The sequence below is a fragment of the Rhinopithecus roxellana genome, chromosome 1 (genome assembly GCF_007565055.1).
Source record: "Rhinopithecus roxellana isolate Shanxi Qingling chromosome 1, ASM756505v1, whole genome shotgun sequence".
In the NCBI taxonomy this organism is placed as follows: domain Eukaryota; kingdom Metazoa; phylum Chordata; class Mammalia; order Primates; family Cercopithecidae; genus Rhinopithecus; species Rhinopithecus roxellana.
This window is the reverse complement of record NC_044549.1, coordinates 87205610-87224846: the sequence shown is the minus strand read 5'-3', so window position 1 is coordinate 87224846 and position 19237 is coordinate 87205610. Positions and strand designations below refer to the sequence as shown.

The 19237-nt window shown below is 35.4% G+C and overlaps 1 long non-coding RNA gene across 1 annotated transcript in view; it reads left to right on the top strand.

Moving 5' to 3' along the window:
* LOC104661784 overlaps nucleotides 1-15695 on the top strand; it is a 170651-nt gene extending 154956 nt beyond the window's left edge. Inside the window, exons 3-4 of the long non-coding RNA XR_004059654.1 lie at nucleotides 12644-12753; nucleotides 15342-15695. This is a non-coding gene — a long non-coding RNA (uncharacterized LOC104661784). The remainder of the gene's footprint in view (nucleotides 1-12643; nucleotides 12754-15341) is intronic.
* Nucleotides 15696-19237: the final 3542 nt, after the last annotated feature.

The following is a 19237-nucleotide window of genomic DNA, read 5'->3' as shown; positions in this document are numbered from 1 at the left end:
AGAGCAGGTACTGTTGTTTGAATGAATAAATATTTGATAAAAGCTGAAAGTTTTCTTATTTGAAAAAAATCTTTGTGTCCCATTCTAAGTATTAAAATGATACCTAAATGGAACTGCAGAAAATCAATTAACAGAAATCCTAAAAAGATATGTATTAAATTTCTTGTCATATGCTTCATTGATTCTTCTTATGTCCATTTAAACTTGAAAATCCTATCAAGCAGTTTGAATTGTCCTAAATAAACTCAAGAAAATAAAGACAGCATCTTCAGCTTTATTGGTTTTGCAATCTGTGTGCAACTTGATTAAGTTTGTTTAAAGAACTTTTTATTGAACGGGAAGGTTTAAGCATATTTCTTAATGCTTCTATTGTGTAGCTTAAGTGTTTTTATTTTTTCTTATAAACATATAAAATGCAAATATGCAGTGAATCCACAAATGATCTGAGTCCTCTCAGTTTACTTAGCCTTTCTGATTGTGTTTCCTCTAGCATTACATTCAAAGCAAGGTTGATCAATATAAAAGTCATGAACCTAGCTATGTGGCTCCTGCACAGTTTATGAAAATGAATTCCAGGTGAAACTTTACAAAAACCTGTTGTTATAATTGGAGATATAAACCTGTTGTTATAATAAAAACCTGTTGTTATAAATAGGATATCTATCCTGTTGTTGCTATACATTGCACAGAACTGCTAAGTTAATACATTGCAAAAATAACTGCAATGGCAAATTTAAATTTTCTAACCATTTGGAATATTCCAAATATACCAAAAGTTATCTAGGGAAAAAAGTAATGTATATTCATATACCCACCACATAGCTTCAGTTTGCCATATTTGCTTCAAATTTTTCTTAAAGAACTTGATCTTTACAGATAGAGCTGAAGCTATCTGTGAACTGTACAATCAATCACATTTCTCCCCCTCTGAACATCACTTCCTGAGGGCATACTCTCCTAAATTTTTTAGGAGAAACTATACATTCTTATGTATAGTTTCATTCTTTTACAAAATGATTTCTCTCTGAAGGATATAAAACAACATTTTGCCTGTTTCTTTAAGCTTTATATATACACCACATTTACATTATGCTCAGCACAGAATAAGGACCCAATAAATGTTACTCTATTTGATATGCCACATGCTTTATTTCCTCTTAACGTTGCCTCTGAGACTTGGCCAATGCTGAGACGTAGTTCCAAATAATTTGCTTCAGCTGTGTTCTTGGGCTCTGTTGTGTGAGTATTCCACAAAGCCAATCAAGTCTTTCCTATCTGAAAGTGCCCTTTTCTTTTTCCTGTTTCTTTCCTTTCTTTTTAGGGGGAGGGAGACAGGGTCTCACTGTGTCATCCAGGCTGGAGTGCAGGGATACTATCACGGCCCACTGGAGCTTCGAACTCCCAGGCTCAAGCCATTATCCCACTTCAGCCTCCCAGGTAGCTGAGAATACAGGTGACACCATGCCTGGCTAATTTTTTTTTTTTTTTTTTTTAGTAGAGGTTAGGTCTCACTAGGTTGCCCAGGCTGGTTTCAAACTCCGGAGCTCAAGTGATCCTCCTGCCTCAGCCTCTTGACTAGGTGAGATTACAAGTGTGAGGCATTGTACCAGTTTGAAAGTGCCCTTTTATTTCTCTCCTGCAGTGACCCCTGACACCCAGCCATCAACTAGAGGCTGTTTCTCTACTGCCAACCCCTGCAGCCTGCCTACTGGTTTTATAAGGTACTGGGTTGGTGTAAAGTGATGTTTTTCTCTGGTAATAGGAGAAAACTGTCGGTTCTACTTAATAGACATAATATTAGAGGTCTTAAAGTGATTAAGTATGCAGACTATGTAAATCAAACAAATAAGTATATGAAAGAACAAGTAAAAGAAAGACCTTCTAACAAGCATATTTGTATATTATTTTTAATACAAATAATGCCATAATTAAGTCTATTTATATTTCCTTGCTCACATACCAGTGAGTTTTTCTTGAATCACAGTTAATGGCTAGGTTGAAAATATACATATTTTTACTTACTAGATACTACAAAATTGCTCTGCAAATTGGTTTTAGTAATCTATTCAGACAATAGGGTCTAAGAATTTCCCTTTCTAAGCATATTTGCCAACACATGTTATTTTAAGAATTTAAAATGTTTTAGCAGTCTGATAGGTGTGAAACATTATCTCAATGTTTTTACATAAATTTCAACAATTTCTAGAAATGTTGAGCATCTTGTTAACTTCTTCATTGGTCAATCCAATCTGCTCTCTTCTGGAAATTGCCTGCTTGAATTTTTTGTCTATGTTTCTATTAGTTATTGTCATTTTCTGTGTTAATTTGTAGGAATTCTTTATAAATTTGAAATACTGATCCTACGTTGTTTATATATGTTGCAAATAACTACCCCCAGTCAGTAACTTTACTACCTTTGTTTATAGTATTTTTGGTTGACCAGGACTTTTATTTATTTATTTGTTTGTTTGTTTGTTTGTTTTAGAGATAGACTCTCTCTGTCACCCAGGCAGAGTGCAGTGATGTGATCATAGCTCACTGCAGCCTCAAACGCCTTGGCTCAAGCAATCCTTCCCTTTTCAGTCTTTTGAGTAGCCAGGACTACAGATGTGTTCTACGATTCCTGGCTAATTTTTAAATTTTTGGTAGAGACAGAGTCTCAGTAGAACATGACATTTTAAAATGTTAATGTAGACCAATTTATCAACTCTTTTATTCAAGTTCTGTAATTTTATTTTTCATTTAAAAAACCATTCTCCATTCTGAGTGTATAAAAAGTTACATATTTGATTTTTTAGAAATTAATGTTTATATAATTAGGTATTAACCTACATGGAACTGATTTTTGTGTACTTGAAATGTACAGAATTATTTATATGTTCTAAATGCATAGCAAAAGGCCTCCAGGTTATTTATTTACCCATCTATTTTTTATTCAGTGATTTCTAATGCCATCTCTACTATGCATCGCACTTACATTTGCATGCAGACAGGCAAGGTATTTTTTTTCCTGGATTAAAAAATCTAGATCAAACAGATAGTAGGTTATTTTAGTCAGCTCAGGCTGCTGTAACAAAATACTATGGACAGCTTAAACAACAGACATTTATTTCTCACAGTTCTGGAAGCTTTGAAGTCCAAGATGAAGGTGGCAGCAGCTTGTGTGTCTGGTGAGTGTCTGCTTCCTGGCTTGCAGATGGCTACCTCTGGCGTTGGCTGTGTCCTCACATGACTTTTCTAGGGTGTGCTCATGGAGAGAGAAAGCAAGCTCCTCCTCTTCTAGTAAGGACACGAATCTCATTATGAAGACACCTCTCTCATTACCTCATCTAAACCTAATAATTCCCTTCAGGCCTCACCTCTAAGTCCCATCACATTAGGGTTTAGGGCTCCACTATATGAATGGTGGGGAGAGACACAAACATTCAATCCATAACATGGATATTTAATAAATGTTCTTTGACTCATCAAAAGGTAATTTAAACTGATTCCCTGCAGAAGCCTATCATTTAGAAGTCTTTTAGTTCATCTCTTCCCTCAATGGATATATTGCTTACCTTAGTTATGGAGGAGTCATATCACTGTGCATTTAGCTTACAATATTCCAAATATAGACATCTGGGGAATCAAAAAGAGAAGAAGAGAAACAGTATTAGTGTCTTGAGTGACTCTGTCTTCCCTTTCCTGAAATGAATATAACCCAAAGGGTCAGGAACAGTGAACAGGGGGGCATGAAGTAGCCGCGCCTACAGTGGGTATGTTTCTGGGAGACTATGTCAGTGTGAGCGCTGTGCACTGTGTTAAGTCTAGTTTAGAAATACAGTAGTGCATTCTTATTGTGGTTTTGCTTTTTCATGGCATCACTTACCTGTGGTCAACTGCAGTTCAAAAATATTAAGATATTTTGAGAAAGAGAGAAACAGAGAGAGACCACATTCACATAACTTGTATTACAGTAGATTGTTCTAATTTTTCTACTTTATTATTGTTGTTGTTAATCTCTCACTGTGCCTAATTTGGAAATTCATCGTAAGGTATGCATGCATGGTAAAAATAAAAACATGGTACAGTATATGTACAGTCTGGTAAAATGTATGGTTTCCAGCATCCATTTGGGGTCTCGGAATGTATCCCTCCAAGAATATGAGGACACTACTGTAGTATCTTTATTTTTTAATTTTTATTTTATTTATTTATTTTTTGAGACAGAGTTTCACTCTTGTTGCCCATACTGGAGTGCAATGGCATGATCTCTGCTCACTGCAACCTCTGCCTCCCAGGTTCAAGTGATTTTCCTGCCTCAGCCTCCCAAATAGCTAGGATCACAGGCATGCACCACCACACCCAGCTAATTTTGTACTTTTAGTGGAAATGGGTTTCACCTTGTTGGCCAGGCTGGCTCAAACTCCTGACCTCAGGTGATCCTCCCTCCTTGGCCTCCCAAAGTTCTGGGATTATAGGCATGAGCCACCACACCTGGCCTACTGTACTATTTTTAAATACTACTTTACTGCATAAGATTGCATACACAAATCTATTTACAATGCACTTTATGTCCAACTTAATGGATTTCTAAGGGCAATTTTACTAGACATGGTTTTCACCGTAACTACTGACTTTAAATCCTAATTTCTCAGTCAAACATGGCTCCACTGTAATCAATGTGTCAATGGACCACCAAAATACTGCTTTATCTTGAACAAGAGGTACAGATACAAATAAAACAGCTTTTAGTATTTCCTCATAAGCAGTGGTGAATGGGGAGATGCAAGGGTCTGCCATTAGATCAACAGGTCTTGGTTCACAATGTAAACATAGGCATACCAGGACACTACAAATCTGGAAGCACTGTTTACCAGCGACATCTGGGCAACAGTTGGGCCTTTTCCTCCTGGATGAAAATACGACCTGTTGATACTGTGTTCATTTCAAGAACCATGAAGTACCTGCAATGGACTGAGTGTTCGTGTACCTCCCACATTCATATGTTAAAAAACTAACCCCCTGGCCGAGCGCGGTGGCTCAAGCCTGTAATCCCAGCACTTTGGGAGGCCGAGACGGGTGGATCACGAGGTCAGGAGATCGAGACCATCCTGGCTAACACGGTGAAACCCCGTCTCTACTAAAAATACAAAAAACTAGCCGGGCGAGGTGGCGGGCGCCTGTAGTCCCAGCTACTCGGGAGGCTGAGGCAGGAGAATGGTGTAAACCCGGGAGGCGGAGCTTGCAGTGAGCTGAGATCCGGCCACTGCACTCCAGCCCGGGTGACAGAGCGAGACTCCGTCTCAACAAAAAAAAAAAAAAAAAAAAAAAAAAAAAAAAAAAAAAAAAAACTAACCCCTGATGTAATAAGACTCCCACCGCCTTTGGCAGGTAATTAGGTCATGTGGGTAGAGCCCTCCTGATGGAATTAGTACCCTTTAAAGGAGAGACACAGAAAGCTTGCCACTTTCCCTCTCTCTACCATACGAAGATACACTCTGTAAACAGGAAAGGGATCTTTACCAAGAACATGACCAAGATGGCCCCTTGATCTTGGGCTTTCAGCTGCCAGAACTGTGAAAAATAAATTGTGTTGTTAAAGCCTCCCAGTCTTTAGTATTCTGTTATGGCAGCCCAAACTGACTAAGGTAGTGTCAAACATTATAAAGTCACAGAAAGGCACACACTAAATTTAAAAGAGTTTGACTCTACAAAGAAGTGAGTTTCTCAAAGCCTGGAGAGAACTGCTTTGCTCAGACAATGGCACTACTGAGTAATCCCTTTAGAAACAGGTGACCAATCAAAGCTATTCTGGTATTGGCTGCGGCTGCCAATTCTCTGTGTGACCAGCTCACTTTTGATATGATTTTGTTTATTAGCTTATTATATCAGAAACTTAATCTAACTTAGTCGGGTGTGGGGTCTTATCCAGACAATTTATACCTTACCTGAAACACATCATTGGATTATTTCTGCAATGGCAAGTATAATCAGAATAACTTTACTGTCAATTTATTATACCATAAAGGTTTGTCTACTTGAGGAACTGAAAGGAGAACTCATTCTTTAAAGTATAAGAAAAATGTCCTTGGCGGACTTAATCATAAGACGTTAGCTCTCACAGACATCTCAGAGACTACCAAGTCCTACAAAAATTGATAAAGATCTGAAAAACAGAGACACTGAGCAGTGCAAGGTCATCCTACTAAGAGGCACAGCTGGTCTTGAATACAGATTTTCAAAATCTTTGTGCCGCTGTTGGACCCACAAACCAAATGCCAATAAGCAAACCAGAACCTATCAATGTAGCTATTTTCTTCCAAAACAATTTACTACCTCAGGACATGGTGACCTAAATCTTTATGTTCCTAAGAGTTCATATTGAAGGACACAATAACAATGATGTGAACTGTGATTATCTGTACAACTCACTTATAATTTTTTTAAATGGACAATGACTTTAATTTTAGTCCACTAACTGTATTTTCCCAGAGTTATTTACTGTCTCAGAGAGTACCAGGTGTTACATGGACACTCAGGTCTCAACAACATGGAAGTAGGACGTGCAATTTTTCTTGAAGATTATTAAAATAATAGTGACAATAATAGCACATGTAACAATATAATATAACGGCTAACACATATTGAGTGCTTACCTTTAGTATTAAAGTTCTATCTAAGTACTTAATATGTATACATTTATTTAATTTTCACAATAAACCTATGTGGTAGGTATTATTTACCTCTGAGGAAACTGAAAAATAGAGGAGTTATATACTTTGTGGAGAAAGGATTTGAACCCAGGAATCCTTCCTTAGAATTCACACCCTTAGCCATTCTTTACTGAAATAGTCCTACACAAAAATAAGGAGAAGGAATACAGACCTCTTCCTTACCTTTCTGAATGTAGAATTTTAGTTCAGTAAAGAGGATTTGATAACCAGATTGCTGGTACCGTGAAAGAGTTAATGATGCTTCTCAGGTGGAAATTTCCTGCATGGGAGTAATTCACACTCTGGAAAAATGTGGCCCAATATGTTAACATGATGAGCAAATAAGTTCTATCTATTGAGGTGTCGAGGTTGACATATTACTTAGCATATTCTCCATATCCTGCAGATAGCAGCATCTGTATAATGTAGTCGAAATAAATAAAACTTTGAGTGTATGGGAAAGATAATCACGTATCACTTTACACATAAACATAAACTTGTCTGCTGTACCTGCCTGTCACAATTCGAGTTCTAAAAGAAGATGAGGCATTTCCAAAGAGCATCTGCCTCAGCCACTAGCTTTATTGCTTCAATTACAGCTGTTTCCCTCTCAGATGTCAGAAATGCCACCACAGTTGACAGGACCCCCTTCAAGAGGGAAACAATATATGCTCAAGTTCTCAAAAATTCCCATGAGTATAAGAAGAAGGTCCAACTAGTGTATAAAGAGGGGGAAGATAGTTTCCATTGTCATTAAAGATGTCTATTCTAAAATGCAATAATTGTTCCTATGTTGGTGAAAGGGTAGTCAATACATTGTTGAAGCCAATACAGATAGATACAGAGTCTTGGAGATATGTCTCAGAAACTTTTCATTCTGGGGAACTGGCAATTAAGAAATGATTCCCAATACAGGAAGTGATTCATGCTGAAGGCCACATGACATGTAGTTGTGTGAAAGCAGAAACTTTTGCTGAACAAAAATGGAAAAGCTATTAAATAAATATGGTGTATCCATGTGAAGGAATACTATGCAATAACTAAATGTCACACTTAAAAAGTGAAAATCAGGGAATAGAAAACCATAAATATAATATTATATGATTTTTACAAATTTTTGTAGTCTTTTCTTAGCTTTTTAAAAATTTGTGTTTTATTTATAACTGGCACATAATTATTATACATGTTTCTGGGCTATAGTATGATGTTTCAGTGAATATATATATTGTATAATGACCAAATCAATATAGTCACAAATCCATCACTTTAAACATTCATCATTTCTTTGTGGTGATAACGTTAAAAATCTTCTCTTCTAGCTACCTTGAAATATACATTACATTGCTATTTGCTATAGTCACCCTACGCTGTAATTAAACATCAGCACTTATTCTTTTTGTTCAACCCTAATTTTGTACAGTTGACCAACCTCTTCAGGTCCTCCCTCCCATCTACTCACCTCAGCCTCTGGTAACCAGTATTCTACTCTCTATTTCTATGAAATAAACTTTTTTGGATTCTACGTATGACTGAGATGATGCAGTATTTGTCTTTCTATGCCTGACTTATTTCACTTAACATAATATTCTCCAGGTGTATCCATGTTGTTGCAAATCACAGGATTTCATTGTTTTATGCCTGAATAGCATTCCAGTGTGTGTGTGTGTGTGTGTGTGTGTGTGTGTGTGTGTGTGTTTGTGTCTGTGTGTGTGTGTCACAGAGAGAGAGCGAGAGACAGAGAGGGAGGAGAGAGAGAGCACATTCTGTTTTATGGCTGAGTAGCATTCTATTGTGTGTGTGTCTGATATATCTATATCTGTCTCTCTCTACATATATATATATCACATTTTCTTTATTCATTCATCTGTAGATGGGCATTTACATTGATCCATATCTTGGATATTGTAAATAGTGCTGCAATAAATATGAAGTGCAGATATCTCTTTGACATACTGATTTCATTTCCTTTGAACATGTACCCAGTACTGAGATTGTTGGACCATATGACAGTTCTATTTTTCTTAAAAATCTTTATATTGTTTTCTATAATGGCTGTACTAATTTACATTCTCACCAACAGTGCATAAGAGTTCCCTTTTCTCCACATTCTTGCTAGTATTTGTTATGTTTTTGTTCTTTTGATAATAACCATTCTAACAAGTATGGGGTGATATCTTCTCTGGTTTGATTTGCATTTCCCTGATAATTAGTGATATTTTGCTTTTTAAAATGTATTTGTTGGCTATTTGTGTGTCTGGTTTTGATAGTTGCCTATTTTGGTCTTTTGCCCATTTTTAATCAAGTTATTATTATTTTTTGGTACTAATTTGTTTGAGTTCCTTATATAGTCTGGATTTTAACCCCTTGTCATTGCATACTTTGAAAATACTTTCATCCATTTTGTAGGTTATGTCTCCATTCTGTTGATTGTTTCGTTGGCTGTGCAGAATCTTTTTAACTTGATGTAATCTCATTTTTAATTTTTGCTTTTTGTTGCCTGTGCTTTGAGGTCTTATTTTTAAAATCCTTGCCAAGTTCAATTTCATGAAGTATTTCCCTTATGCTTTCTTCTAGTTTCATAGTTTGAGGTCTTTCATGTAGGTCCTTAATTCATTTAGAATTGATTTTTGTATATGGTGGTAGGTAGGGATCTAGTTTCATCAGTTTGCATGTGGATATCCAATTTTCCCTGCACCGTTTATTAAAGAGACTATCCTGTTCTCAATATGTGTTCTTGGCACCTTTATAAAAAATCAATTATCTATATATGCATGAATTTATTTTTGAGCTCTCTATTATGTTCCATTGGTCTGGGTGTCTGTTTCTGTGCCACTATCATGCTGTCTTGTTTACTTTGTGGAATATTTTGATGTCAAGTAGTGTGTGCCTCCAGGTTCGGTCATTCTGTCAAGACTGTTTGCCTATCCAGGATCTTTTGCATTTTCAAATAAATACTAAGATCTTAAAAATTTTTTGTAGTCTACATTCTCATTTTCTCCTCCTTTTACCCTTCTTCCCTTTTCTTCCCCATTTCCTCTCTCAAACATCAGAAAAATACATTGGAGGAAGTTAGGTTACAAAAAAAAAATCAAAATGGTGAAAGTGGTTTTCTGTAAATTAATTGGGCATTATTATTTCATCTTAAAGATGTAAAAAGTGAGAATTAAGTATGTTAAACAGCTTTGCCCAAGGAATACAGAACTACTAAGCCTGGGTGGTGCCATGTCATGTTTCTTCCTGCCTACCCACTGAATTTAATCCTCCGATTCCTCAATTGTAAAAGGATGATCTTTCTGATCTCTTCAAATACTGATGTGACCAACTCCAGCCTGATATTTTTGTATGATTTTCACATTCGCACCACGAAAAAGTTTGTCAAGTAAGTTAACAAGGTAATCGAATTATGTTAATAGAACTATCAGGCCTTTAATGTGTATGTATGTGAAAACAAGTTTGAATTGAAATGAATTCTTTTAAATAAATGAGCAGATCTAAAAATGCTTCCTTCAGTCATTTATTTATTCACTTGCCATGAATTTATTGAGCACCTTTGGTGTCTCAGACCTTGTGCTTGATACTACGGATGGAAAAATCAGTAACATAGGCCCTACTCTCAAGAAGTTCACTGTCAAGTGAAACCTCTCTCTCTCTCTCTCTCACACACACACACACACACACACGCACATACACACATTAAAGCTACACACATACTGTGGTAATTATAATGATAGTGATGTGCCCAGGTATTAGAGAGGCAAACAAAATATTAACACAACTATCCAGCCTGTGAAGAATTTTTGGAGACAAGAAGAGAATGTCTTAGTGAAATTACAGAGTACGAATAGTTATCTAAAAAGGAATAAGAAAGAATATTCCAAAGACAAGAACACTCTGAGTTTAAAGTGAAGAGTGGCAAGTCATGAGTTTGGCCAGTTGGAGCAGACAAGAGAGAAACATGTTCACCTGTGAAAAAATTCAGACTTGAATCACTGGAGAGAACTTACAAAATCTCAAAGCAAATGCTTCTGTTTATCTCCACTTTTTATTTTCAACAGCTGCTGGAGCTCTGTAACGGCTTTATAAGAGACAGCCTTTTGTGGGTCAAGCCATGAGCCTATAGACCAGTTCGTGTAAAAGATAGGGAGAATCTAAATTAGGGCAGTGGTAGCACGGATAGAACAGAAAGGATAAATCCAAAAAATAATTAAATTAATCTACATTAATCTAAAGGTATGGGCATTTCAAATATATACACATCCACAGCTTAGGATACAATTTTAGAGAGTTCAAATATCTCAGAGCTCATCCTAACAGTCCATTAATCCTCATTGAAGGTTCCTTTGTCTACAATAAGTAAAACTGTGATGAATGCCTATGGAAATTAGTTGGAATTAGTTTTCAGTTGAAATTATTATACTAGCATTGCTTTTAAGCACTTAATAATTAAGATGGCCTACTCCTCAAACTACTGAGTAAAATTTTATTTTAGATACGATTTCTTAGGAAATAAAAGTATTCTGCTTTTCCTATAGAAAAAAAGATATTCATTATTTCATTTTCCCAAGGTACATAAAAGCTTGGCATTCCTAAGGCACAAAACAAAACACATAACTGATGCACGAAAAAGCTAAATGAATTTGCATGAGGTGGTCTATGTGACATATCTTTAATACCTTGTTAAGTGAGGACTTGTTAAGTCCAAAACTATAATTGTAGAACACGTATGTAATTGAGTAAGTGGAGAGAGATATTTTAACCTTTAAGTCATAGTTGTCAACTCTATGAAATGTACTTTTAAAATATCACACACAATATAGCTTTTATATGTTTTACTATGACACAATTGAAAGTTATATTGATCAAATTTTGCATTCTTAAATAGCAAAGATGTAGAATTGAAATAAAGAAAATATATGGATGGCCATATCATTTAGTAGATGTGTGGTTCAGATTTTCAGGATATTGGATGCCAATAAAAAGTGACAGTGAAACCACCCAACGACAGCATATAGTTACTTCAATTTTGATTATTTGGCCTTTGACTATCTCCTCCTTGACTCTATCCACATGACCAAACTACGGATAGGGGAAGGAGTGAATTACTATAATTGAAAAAATAGGCTAAAATTATTAGCATTGTGAAAGAGAAAAATAAGAAAAGTGAAAATTGATAATTTATAAATTGGGTATTCCATGAATAACCCAAATTTACTCTATGAAACTTTTAATTTAATTACACAAAATGGTAAGAACTTAAAATCTCTTTAAAAAATTACTCAGTAAGTAAAATGATAATAAGTGATGTTCTATTTATGGACTTTGGTGTGGGTTACATGAGAATGTTCATTTTGAGATTATTTATTGAACTACGTGCACTTTTCTATACTTACATTAGCTTCCTAAAGACCTTTAAAGTCTGAATACATAATGAAAAGTAAATAGGGTTACAAGGGCTTTGCAAGGTGTAGATCTTATTTGAAGAAGAAAACTTTGGAAGAGTTTATATCTAGCTAAAGCAATAACTCAAGTTCAAAAATTTATTCTTTGAAGTGCAATTACAAAAAGAAGTTGTCTGAATGGGTATATGACAAACAACTGCTATTTGGGGAACTTAATAGATGTGACTTTCCTGTGATCAATGAAACAGTCAGTGCTTTCTAATAGAACTTCCTGTGATGTTGGAAATTTCCTTTATCTTCATTGTTCAGTATAGTAGCCACTAGCCACATCCAGCTACCAAGCATTTGAAATATGGCTTCTGTGATTAAGAAACTGAATTTTAAATTAAATTAAATTTAAATTTATTTGCATCGAGTAGCTCTCTGTGATTAATGGCTACTGAATTGGACAGCTAGAGTAAGCAAACTGAGATCAAATGTTTACCTTTAAAGTTAATGAAGTCGTATCTATTGAAAAAATAAAATATAATTCCACTTTTTGTTTTCCAGGGTCCCCAGTTTGAAATGTCTTGTTACTGCTGACAAGACCTGCATGACTGACCATTTGCTCCCTAAGAGATGAAACTGACATCACTTTGAAGTTCAAAATGACACTGCCAGTGAGCTTTACTTTAAAATGGAACAATTGCTTTCTAGTTAAAGGGATTTCTCAAAAGGTCTAAAGATTTGCTGTCATGAAAATACATGTTCTGCCATCATCTTTTTTTTCTTTTTCATTTTCTAAGCAGTAACAGGCTACAACTGTTAGAAAGTTATTTAATTTTTCTTGAAAATATTGGGATACTAATTGCAATGTTTCTATGTAAAGCTCATGAAGCTAGAAATTTGCATGTTAATAGCCAGCCGAACGCAAAATGCAATTGTTCTAAATGCCTTCCATAATACTCACTGTTTGATTTTGTTTCCCTACTCTGACCTACATAGTTGTATAGTAGTATGTAGTAGTTATGAGAGTGTATTTTAATGCCTACTTAACTTTCTGTATTCTGACCTACATAGTTGTATAGTAGTATATAGTAGTTACGAGAGTGTATTGTAATGCCTACTTAACTTTCTGTATTCTTCATCAAACTGTAAACACATAAGGGCAGGAGCTGTATCTTATTTACTGTACACAGAGTTTATTAATATTTGCAGGTTAGAATGAATGAAATAAATCACAAAGATCATTATGTTAACAAATATAGAAAAGTGAAAAATGAAGGGCAGTTATTAATCTCATTTAAATTCACTTGATTACATACACAAGCACCAACATGCTCCTCTATTGTGCCCATGGCACATGTCATTTTAGAGACCTTTTAATTTATACTGTAGAAGAATGTGATTATGTATAAGAACTCAAAAGGGAGGGCTAGAAAACAAGAGAGAACTAATAGATTGCAAGCCCAAGGCAAAAATGTAAGAGCTGGAAATTAGAGTTACAAGAGGAACATTTTGTATGCTTGTATGTATAAATACTTTCATAGTACAGCAGGTGTCTACCAGACTTTTCTAAAGGAGCCAGATAGTGAGTATTTAAGGTTCTGTGGGCCATAAGGTCTCCATTACATATTCTTCTCTTTTCTTTATTTTTCCAAAAAAAAAAACCCTATAAAATATAAAACATATTGCTACATCACAGATTATTAAAACAGAAGTAGGCCGTGATCTTGATGATCTTGATTTGGCTCACAGACCATAGTTTCCCTACTGCTGACATAGAAGATTGACGTTATTGTTGTGAAAATTTTAGTGATTTGGTTTTTTTGGCCTCAAAGAAGAAAATTGTCACATGATGTTTTGCACTTAAAATTCTACATTCACAAAACAAAAAAAAACAGCCAATGGCCAATTCAACCTTGAAGTCAATTTGGAAATGATGTTTTGGAAAATATTGATTTAGAATTCAGATACTCCCACAACTATGGCTCCACACATTCCATGTTTAAACAGGAAAAAGAAAGAAGAAAAGGAAAATAGTCAAGAAAAATTAATCAGAACAATATTGAACCTAGTTATAGATGGGTTTGCAGGTGGCACAGGCAATGAGTAATAAATGATCTCATTAATAAAGCCAGACATTTAATAACAACAGTAGCCCACATTCTATAGAATGCTCAAATATCTTAAAACCCAAGTTCTGTACAGAAAAAGGATATCTCCTATATGCACAAGGAGCCTCATTAAAGTGGAAGAATCCTTTTTGTAAAGTCTCATCACTATTGCTAGCTATGAAAGACACTGTACCCCATGTCCAAATTTTCTTTTTTCTTTTCGTGTAGTTATTCTCCATATCATAAAACAAAATACTTTAAAGGGAGATAATGTGCCTGTTCTTTGTTCTGCCTATAAAATCAGTACATAGGCCAGGCACGGTGGCTCATGCCTGTAATCCCAGCACTTTGGGAGGCCGAGGCAGGCGGATCATCTGAGGTCAGGAGTTCGAGACCAGCCTGGCCAACATGATGAAACCCCCCACCTCTACTAAAAATACAAAAAATTGACTGAGCATGATGGCATGCACCTGTAATCCCAGCTACTTGGGAGGCTGAAGCAGGAGAATTGCTTGAACCCAGGAGGCAGAGGTTGCAGTGAACCGAGATCGTGCCACTGCACTCCAGCCTGGGCAACAGAACGAGCCTCCGTCTCAAAAAAAAAAACATAAAATCAGTACATTATTCTCCAAATAATGTGCGATTAGTAGATTTTGTTTTTAAAGAACATGTTATACCTTCTAAATGTAACAAAAGATAATTCTTTTCTTTTTCTGGCTTATCGAGTGAATTATCCATTTACATGTTCATTGTAAAGGCATCTTAAAGGTTTAACATGAACTTACTAAAAAGCACATAAACAGCATATACTCTTCATTTCAATACCTCCAACCATATACAGTATTTGTATATTTTAAGTACAGAATAGACAGTCTCCTAGAGAACCTAGGTTTCAAAAAACACAGTGAAGTGGTTTTAAAATAACTCCTTAATTTTGAGAGAGGTAAATGTCTAGAGGGAAGAAAAGTGTTACCCACTGAATAAAAATTAAAGTAGTTAACAAGGAATCCATCTTATTTAAAATTTTTCCTCTTAGATAGTTCAAATTGCTAAAGTGGTTAAGGTAGTACATAATTTTTCTTTTTGAAGAATGTTGTCCAGTTTGACAAGTAAATAAATGTTTAACTCTCTTTCTTCTTTTATTGCTGCAGAAACAAGAAATGGAAAATAACTGCAGCACGTTTATGACATTGGTTTCTTTCTCCACATGAAACATACAATGAGAACACTTTGTAGATGAATTGTGCCTTCAATTGAATACAGGATGGTGGACTAGCTTGGGTTTTATGGAATTGGATAATTTGTCATAGTTTCTGCCCCTGGAAAAATGATAACCCAAAGGAAAACAGGTGGAAAAACTTTTAAAAATAGTTATACAATACACAGCTGATATTTTTGGTTCATAGAATACTTTAAAGGACTTAATTTACAAAGCAAATTACTAAATTATAAGAAATGCTGTCATCATCAATAAACATTCACAGAGCTTCAGGTTTTAACACAAAGCATTCCTCTTATTTCAGGTGATATTATTTATGAAAAAATTACTTGGAGATCACTCCACGGTTATCACATTCTTTTCTAACCCCCAATGCCCTATTATTATTTACTATTATTAGTTATTATTTATAAATACATATGAATGCACAATTAATAAAAACATCCTTTATGTATAGCATATAAATACATTTGAACTTTATTCCCCCCTCATATCCTGCAATATAACAACACCAATAAAATAGTATCTAAATATTAATTGCTCCTATTACAACAGTGGAAATTAGAAGAGATAAGTTTTCCCAAATCTGAGTAGATAACCATGGTTAGCTGATAACCATTTGTCCATTTATAGAATTATAGTGACAAAATCCAGCTGCTAATATTTAGTTTGCTTATTATGTAATGGCAAAACGTAATGTCTTTTTCTCACCCATTGCAAGGGTCACAGCTGACACCACTATAACAAAACACAGATGAACAAGAAAAATGCATAATGTGTTTATTTAACAAAGTTTTAATGATGTGGGAGCCTTCAGAAATGTAGTCCCAAATCCAGAGAAAATTTTGCATTTGTATGCTAAGTCTGAAGACAGAAGTGAATAGTTGTGGAGAAATGTGATTCGACGAAAAGAGTATGACCTAATGATAATAAACTGAAGAGAATTTAGCAACGCCTGTCTCTTCACATTCTTCTCAACCTTTCTGTCTAGCATGCCTTCCCCCCATATAGGGAAGAACAACTATCAGAAAAGGGTATTCTGACCTATTTTCAGGGGAGGTAGGTCAGAATGACCCTTTTAGGTTTTATGGCTTGCTGTGAGGGAAAAGAATTCTAATTTCTATGAGCCGCCTTGGGAGAGAGGAGAGCTGGAGAAAGGAGAGTGAGAGAAGGTCAGAGGGGCCTTCCTTCTGAGGCCCTTCCAATACCCTTCAGTTCAAAGTACTCTGCATGCCAAGACACCATATATTGGGGTATAATGTTCTGAGTCCTAGCAGTTAATAATATATTTTTCAAAAAATCTAGAGAAGGAAAGAATTTATTTCAGAATGCTACTAACCAGCTTTTTAAAGTCAAATTTGAAAAGGATGCCAAAAATTATACTGATTTTTTTTCTTCAGATAATTGTGAAGTTCTACTGTGACTTCTCTTTAAAGATGAAAAAATAAAATAAAAAACGTGAGCTGGGCATAATGGTGTGCCTGTAATCCCAGCTACTTGGGAGGCTGAGGCAATGCAGGAGGATCACTTGAGCCCAGGAGTTCCCAGACTAACCTGGGAAACATAGTGAGGCCCTAGCTCAGAAACAAAACAACAAAAAACTTCTAAAATGCATAAATTTGCTTTCAACATCAGTATCAGTTCAGTTGGAGGGGAAATTCTAAAAAATCTCATAAATATTGGTACAAGAGCCTTTCTACTTCCTTCTCTTCAAAAAGTTATTAAACTGTTAGGTTACAAAAACTGAAAAGTCTGGGTTTGATCAACACAGGTCTCTAGATGGAAGTTATTCTGGAAGAGTTGTGCCTGTCATACATTGTCTTATTCCAACATCTCCTGAAGTTATCATTTGGAAAACTATTAAAAAGAACATAGTTTCTCTCAATTCAGTTGATATTTTAAGATGATGTATATATACTTTGAAAATTATTTTTTAATTTTTTTGTCTCTGTCTTATATGCTAACTTAAATTCGTTAAACCTACACCAATCTTAAAGGAAAAGCTGATATTAAGCAATTTCTTCAGTACCCTTTGGCTATAACTCTTTGTCTAATTTAAAAATCTAAAATTAACGCTGGACCGTTTCACTGCTGTGAAGATTAAAATTACTTTTGGATATATTCATTAAGTATTTTCTATATTTAGGTTATAGAGTCTCAATATTTTTTTTAAATTTACAAACTCTCTTTAAGTACATTTTTGTTCTAATTGTCAAACTAACCACTTATGCCCTAAATAACATCAGTGAAAAAGAATTACTTCAAAAAATTTGTAATTCAGGTGAGCAGTAATTGACCTATGGCCATCTGCTGGAAACCAGACAAGATACGGATTCGGCCTTTCTTTCCACAAGGCAGAAGAACATACTAAATAGCAAATATCATAGACCACACATCTATCCTATTTTGACATTAATACCAAGGAGTTTATTTTACAATAAACCTTACGTCAGTTGCCTTCCATGTTACTTGTCTCAAACTGTTAGGCTATCTAAGCTACTCTTCTTCCAAAGGAGCTCTGAGACCTTCAGGGAAACAAAGTACACTTTAATCTCTTCTCCTCTTCGCTATCCACACACTTTCCTGAAACCTGAGATTGGTGCTCAAACTAAGAGAGAAGAGAGTGAAAAAACTTCTTATTACTCTCTTTTCCCAAATCTTTTAAATATAAAATCTGTGTTACATTACTTAGTTAACTTATAACACCCTCACTTTGCAGGACAGGTAAAAGAAAAAAGTAGTAAAAATTTTTGAAATAGAATCATAAACTAAACATTGCCTGGTTCGATCTTCGATTTAAGAGAACTTCTCTATAAAATAGTTGTTATGGAGTCAAGACTCTCTAGACACTCCCATACAATTATTTAACTTTTTTTCCATGGGAAGCAAATGGTATTGACCAAATATTATTTTTTCCCCCTTAAAGAAGAAGCACATGATTTTATCTGGGTGCACTTTCCCAGAAGATAATTCTTACATATAGTACCAAAATAAAAGAACATGTAATTTTTGCGGACATCCTTTGAAAACTGTCTTTCATTAGAAATAATGTTAGCTTCATTTATGCCTCCTAAGGTGCCAAATATATTAAGACAGTTGTAATTCTTTATCACCATGGGTCCTGGAAAAATTAGAAATGGCGTCAAATTACTTCATTTTTGACCTTGTTATGGTCCCTAGAAAACATACAAAGACTCCTCTGCAAGGCAAATACATGCCTATGTGTCTTCTCACAGTCATCGGAACAATTTAGGTCTTAAAGCTAAAGTGGATAATACGTGTAGACTTGTAGGAATCTCATCCTCAAGTAGAGAACTTAGAGAAGTGTGAAAATTGCCATTTATTGCTTTCTGGTTTTTGTTTGTTTTTTGAGACAGTGTCTTACTCTGTCACTTAGGCTGGAGTGCAATGGCACAATCAGAGCTCATGGCAGCCTCAACCTCCCTGGGTCAAGTGATCCTCCCATCTCAGCTTCCCAAGTAGTTGGGATTACAGGCATGTGCCACATGTTCAGGTAATTTTCAAAATTTTTCTGTGGAATTTTTCTGCGGTCTCACTATGCTGCCAGGCTGGTCTGGGACTCCTAAACTCAAGCAATCCTTCCAGTTCAGCCTCCCAAAGTGCTGTGATTACAGGCATGAGCCACCACACCTGGCTGTTTTGTGCTTATTCCAAAGGAATATAAAGTCAATACAATCTGTTTTCTAATATAAGGAGGAGAGGAGGCAGTCCCACATTTCCAGAAACTAAACCTAAAGTTTTCTCTTTTACAGATAAGGAAACACAAAGCCCATAGTCCCCAGAACTCCTCAAGTCTAGTTATCTATA